Source organism: Ipomoea triloba, chromosome 12 (genome assembly GCF_003576645.1).
Source record: "Ipomoea triloba cultivar NCNSP0323 chromosome 12, ASM357664v1".
In the NCBI taxonomy this organism is placed as follows: Eukaryota; Viridiplantae; Streptophyta; class Magnoliopsida; order Solanales; family Convolvulaceae; genus Ipomoea; species Ipomoea triloba.
The window spans coordinates 5351354-5357353 of NC_044927.1; the positions used below are offsets into that span (position 1 = coordinate 5351354).

Below are 6000 nucleotides of genomic sequence, written 5' to 3' on the forward strand. Positions count from 1 at the left end.
TTTAATTATTTTCCTAAGCAATTTAAGACTAAAATTGTCATGTTGGACTAACATAAATTTTATTGTATTGATATATGGACGGTTTGGCCGAGTGGTCTAAGGCGCTAGATTTAGGATCTGGTCCGAAAGGGCGTGGGTTCAAATCCCACAACCGTCACATGTTTGCAAACATAATCTCCGCTATATATTATATGATATGGGAATTTATTATCCATAGCCCGCCTTCCATCTTTGCCTAGTTCTAAATAATGGTACGAGTAGTGTTTTGAATATCGAAAATTTTATTGTTGCTTACTGAATATAAAATTATCATATTGGAGAAATTAAATAGTGCAAAATTTGAAACAAGTAGAATTATTTTCTAATAAATGTCTATTTAATTCTCTTCCTATGCAATTTAAGACTAAAGTTGTCATGTTGGACTAACATAAATTTTATTGTATTGATATATGGACGGTTTGGCCGAGTGGTCTAAGGCGCCAGATTTAGGCTCTGGTCCGAAAGGGCGTGGGTTCAAATCCCACAGCCGTCACATGTTTGCAAACATAATCTCCGCTATCCGTTAAAATCCAACCTTAAAAACTTCAGTCAAAAAAAAAAAATTAATACAATATGTGAATGTGAATTTATTATCCATATTTGTCTAATTCTATACTATACCATTATTTTGTCCGAGTAGTGTTTTGAATATCGAAAATTTTATTGTTTCTTACGGAATGTAAAATTATCATATTGGACAAATTAAATAGTGCAAATTTTGAAACAAGTACAATTATTTTCTAATAAATGTCTATTTAAATCTCTTCCTATGTAATTTAAGACTAAAATTGTCATGTTGGACTGACATAAATTTTATTTTATTGATATATGGATGGTTTGGCCGAGTGGTCTAAGGCGCCAGATTTAGGCTCTGGTCCGAAAGGGCTTGGGTTCAAATCCCACAGCCGTCACATATTTGCAAACATAATCTCCGTTATCTGTTGAAATCCAAACTTAGAAACTTCACCTAAAAAATATAATACGATACGGGAATTTATTATCTATAGCCCGCCTTCCATCTTTGCCTAGTTCTGTACTATACCATTATTTGGTACGAGTAGTGTTTTGAATATCGAAAATTTTATTGTTGCTTACTGAATATAAAATTATCATATTGGACAAATTAAATAGTGCAAAATTTGAAACAAGTAGAATTATTTTCTAATAAATGTCTATTTAATTCTCTTCCTATGCAATTTAAGACTAAAGTTGTCATGTTGGACTAACATAAATTTTATTATATTGATATATGGACGGTTTGGCCGAGTGGTCTAAGGCGCCAGATTTAGGCTCTGGTCCGAAAGGGCGTGGGTTCAAATCCCACAGCCGTCACATGTTTGCAAACATAATCTCCGCTATCCGTTAAAATCCAACCTTAAAAACTTCAGTCAAAAAAAAAAATTAATACAATATGTGAATGTGAATTTATTATCCATATTTGTCTAATTCTATACTATACCATTATTTGGTCCGAGTAGTGTTTTGAATATCGAAAATTTTATTGTTTCTTACGGAATGTAAAATTATCATATTGGACAAATTAAATAGTGCAAATTTTGAAACAAGTACAATTATTTTCTAATAAATGTCTATTTAAATCTCTTCCTATGTAATTTAAGACTAAAATTGTCATGTTGGACTGACATAAATTTTATTTTATTGATATATGGATGGTTTGGCCGAGTGGTCTAAGGCGCCAGATTTAGGCTCTGGTCCGAAAGGGCTTGGGTTCAAATCCCACAGCCGTCACATATTTGCAAACATAATCTCCGTTATCTGTTGAAATCCAAACTTAGAAACTTCACCTAAAAAATATAATACGATACGGGAATTTATTATCTATAGCCCGCCTTCCATCTTTGCCTAGTTCTGTACTATACCATTATTTGGTACGAGTAGTGTTTTGAATATCGAAAATTTTATTGTTGCTTACTGAATATAAAATTATCATATTGGACAAATTAAATAGTGCAAAATTTGAAACAAGTAGAATTATTTTCTAATAAATGTCTATTTAATTCTCTTCCTATGCAATTTAAGACTAAAGTTGTCATGTTGGACTAACATAAATTTTATTATATTGATATATGGACGGTTTGGCCGAGTGGTCTAAGGCGCCAGATTTAGGCTCTGGTCCGAAAGGGCGTGGGTTCAAATCCCACAGCCGTCACATGTTTGCAAACATAATCTCCGCTATCCGTTAAAATCCAACCTTAAAAACTTCAGTCAAAAAAAAAAATTAATACAATATGTGAATGTGAATTTATTATCCATATTTGTCTAATTCTATACTATACCATTATTTGGTCCGAGTAGTGTTTTGAATATCGAAAATTTTATTGTTTCTTACGGAATGTAAAATTATCATATTGGACAAATTAAATAGTGCAAATTTTGAAACAAGTACAATTATTTTCTAATAAATGTCTATTTAAATCTCTTCCTATGTAATTTAAGACTAAAATTGTCATGTTGGACTGACATAAATTTTATTTTATTGATATATGGATGGTTTGGCCGAGTGGTCTAAGGCGCCAGATTTAGGCTCTGGTCCGAAAGGGCTTGGGTTCAAATCCCACAGCCGTCACATATTTGCAAACATAATCTCCGTTATCTGTTGAAATCCAAACTTAGAAACTTCACCTAAAAAATATAATACGATACGGGAATTTATTATCTATAGCCCGCCTTCCATCTTTGCCTAGTTCTGTACTATACCATTATTTGGTACGAGTAGTGTTTTGAATATCGAAAATTTTATTGTTGCTTACTGAATATAAAATTATCATATTGGACAAATTAAATAGTGCAAAATTTGAAACAAGTAGAATTATTTTCTAATAAATGTCTATTTAATTCTCTTCCTATGCAATTTAAGACTAAAGTTGTCATGTTGGACTAACATAAATTTTATTATATTGATATATGGACGGTTTGGCCGAGTGGTCTAAGGCGCCAGATTTAGGCTCTGGTCCGAAAGGGCGTGGGTTCAAATCCCACAGCCGTCACATGTTTGCAAACATAATCTCCGCTATCCGTTAAAATCCAACCTTAAAAACTTCAGTCAAAAAAAAAAATTAATACAATATGTGAATGTGAATTTATTATCCATATTTGTCTAATTCTATACTATACCATTATTTGGTCCGAGTAGTGTTTTGAATATCGAAAATTTTATTGTTTCTTACGGAATGTAAAATTATCATATTGGACAAATTAAATAGTGCAAATTTTGAAACAAGTACAATTATTTTCTAATAAATGTCTATTTAAATCTCTTCCTATGTAATTTAAGACTAAAATTGTCATGTTGGACTGACATAAATTTTATTTTATTGATATATGGATGGTTTGGCCGAGTGGTCTAAGGCGCCAGATTTAGGCTCTGGTCCGAAAGGGATTGGGTTCAAATCCCACAGCCGTCACATATTTGCAAACATAATCTCCGTTATCTGTTGAAATCCAAACTTAGAAACTTCACCTAAAAAATATAATACGATACGGGAATTTATTATCTATAGCCCGCCTTCCATCTTTGCCTAGTTCTGTACTATACCATTATTTGGTACGAGTAGTGTTTTGAATATCGAAAATTTTATTGTTGCTTACTGAATATAAAATTATCATATTGGACAAATTAAATAGTGCAAAATTTGAAACAAGTAGAATTATTTTCTAATAAATGTCTATTTAATTCTCTTCCTATGCAATTTAAGACTAAAGTTGTCATGTTGGACTAACATAAATTTTATTATATTGATATATGGACGGTTTGGCCGAGTGGTCTAAGGCGCCAGATTTAGGCTCTGGTCCGAAAGGGCGTGGGTTCAAATCCCACAGCCGTCACATGTTTGCAAACATAATCTCCGCTATCCGTTAAAATCCAACCTTAAAAACTTCAGTCAAAAAAAAAAAATTAATACAATATGTGAATGTGAATTTATTATCCATATTTGTCTAATTCTATACTATACCATTATTTGGTCCGAGTAGTGTTTTGAATATCGAAAATTTTATTGTTTCTTACGGAATGTAAAATTATCATATTGGACAAATTAAATAGTGCAAATTTTGAAACAAGTACAATTATTTTCTAATAAATGTCTATTTAAATCTCTTCCTATGTAATTTAAGACTAAAGTTGTCATGTTGGACTGACATAAATTTTATTTTATTGATATATGGATGGTTTGGCCGAGTGGTCTATGGTCGTAGCATTTTTAGGTACAAGCAAATACCCGGAGTATTCCAGGGTTATCGATCCACAGGGAAGCGGGGTATTAAGCACTAGTTACTAATTAATTCACGAGAAGCTATTCCTACGTTAACAATGGGTATTTATCTAAAATTATGAAAATAAAATAAATGAAGCAAGGCAAACGGACTTTTATATACAAGATATTAAGAGCGGGATTTTTGGGCGTCAAAGTGTTTAATCACCTAGTGCCAATCTAAAGTGAAATAATCATTCGGGTTCAACAAGTGTGGATGATTGCAATCTAAAAGGGAAAGATTACTCTCGTAATTCAATCCCAAAACATGGTAATTGGAATACTCACTCTCGTGAGCTATTCACAACATATAATCAAGAACAAGCAATAAATGGAATACCCACTCTCGTGGGCTATTCACAATTGGAATACTCACTCTCGTGAGCTATTCACAATAAATCCCTTAATCAACATGTCCTCTCTCGAGGTACAAGAATCAAGTGCAATTGTGGGTGCTCTAATTCATAGACAAATTTAGCAATGAAACAAGTAATTAGGATCCTTAACTACAAGCATCAAGAAATTAAGCCACAATTACAACACAAGTAATAAACCCAAATAGATATTTCATTCAAGCAATTCAAGAACTAGGCACATAGGTTCATAAACACTTATCAATCCAAAAATCCCAAAGGAAATCTTAGCCAAACATGGCTATCTTAGTTTCAACAACAAACAATTCAAAGAAAGATTTAACAAAGCTTAAAATAGAGAAGAGATGAAGAAATTCTCCCGAATGTGTCTTCCAAGCTCTTCTCCTCTCTTGTTGTGGCTTCAAATCTTCTTCCTTGCTCTCCTTTTTTGGTCAAAATCCGCAGCCAAGCTTAGGGTTTGAAGAGAAAATGATGCTTTTATAGTGGGTGGAGAATGGAGGGCAAAAATGACAATTTTTAGAAGTTTAGAATCGCAGATCTGCGACATTCGACGCGTCGAATCCAACATTCGACGCGTCGAATCTTTACAGCGCCGAAACGAGGCTATTCTGCCTCATTTTTGGGATTTTCGACGCGTCGAAAGTTGAGTTCGACGCGTCGAAAATTCCTGTGACGCAGTTCCGACTTGCATCCTGATTTTGACCCTTTTCCCCTTCGAATTACACTTTGATGGCTTCATAAGAGTTGTAGCCCTTGAAGTCTTCTTTCCAATGGATTAAGAATCACCTCATTTGGATATTTCTAGGCTGAGATATGGTCCAATTACCGAGGTGTCGCCATATTTAGCAGAAATTACAACTCTTTGATCTTTTGGAGATTATGTTTGCAAATATGTGACGGCTGTGGGATTTGAACCCAAGCCCTTTCGGACCAGAGCCTAAATCTGGCGCCTTAGACTGATACACTCTCATTTATACTTATTTTACTTGTGTTTTTATGTAGGTTTTATAGTTAATTGTGTGATAAAATGTTGTGTCCAATGCTTATTTCCTTGTTTTCATATTTTAAATGGTATAATGCTTGGTTTAGATGTTTTTGATGTGTTTAGAAGTGCATTAGAACTATTTGGGAGCAAAAGCCAATTCAAAGGAGCCAAAGAGTTGTAATTCCCGCTACCATGGCGACATCTTGGTAATCGGACCATATCTCTTCCTATGAATATCCAAATGAGATGATTCTTGAGCCATTGGAAAGAAGACTTCAAGGGCTACAACTCTTTTCAAGACATCAAAGTGTAGATTGAAAGGGAAAATGGT

General features: G+C 33.5%; 9 non-coding genes across 9 annotated transcripts; all 9 read left to right on the plus strand.

Moving 5' to 3' along the window:
* The first annotated feature begins 77 nt into the window (after positions 1-77).
* TRNAL-UAG lies at positions 78-157 on the plus strand. The gene has a single exon. It is a non-coding gene; the product is annotated as a tRNA-Leu (tRNA).
* Positions 158-452: 295 nt separating this feature from the next.
* TRNAL-UAG lies at positions 453-532 on the plus strand. Its single transcript has one exon. It is a non-coding gene; the product is annotated as a tRNA-Leu (tRNA).
* A 338-nt stretch (positions 533-870) lies between these two features.
* On the plus strand, positions 871-950 carry TRNAL-UAG. The gene has a single exon. It is a non-coding gene; the product is annotated as a tRNA-Leu (tRNA).
* Positions 951-1291: 341 nt separating this feature from the next.
* Positions 1292-1371, plus strand: TRNAL-UAG. The gene has a single exon. It is a non-coding gene; the product is annotated as a tRNA-Leu (tRNA).
* A 337-nt stretch (positions 1372-1708) lies between these two features.
* On the plus strand, positions 1709-1788 carry TRNAL-UAG. The gene has a single exon. It is a non-coding gene; the product is annotated as a tRNA-Leu (tRNA).
* A 341-nt stretch (positions 1789-2129) lies between these two features.
* TRNAL-UAG lies at positions 2130-2209 on the plus strand. Its single transcript has one exon. It is a non-coding gene; the product is annotated as a tRNA-Leu (tRNA).
* A 337-nt stretch (positions 2210-2546) lies between these two features.
* Positions 2547-2626, plus strand: TRNAL-UAG. Its single transcript has one exon. It is a non-coding gene; the product is annotated as a tRNA-Leu (tRNA).
* A 341-nt stretch (positions 2627-2967) lies between these two features.
* Positions 2968-3047, plus strand: TRNAL-UAG. The gene has a single exon. It is a non-coding gene; the product is annotated as a tRNA-Leu (tRNA).
* Positions 3048-3805: 758 nt separating this feature from the next.
* Positions 3806-3885, plus strand: TRNAL-UAG. Its single transcript has one exon. It is a non-coding gene; the product is annotated as a tRNA-Leu (tRNA).
* Positions 3886-6000: the final 2115 nt, after the last annotated feature.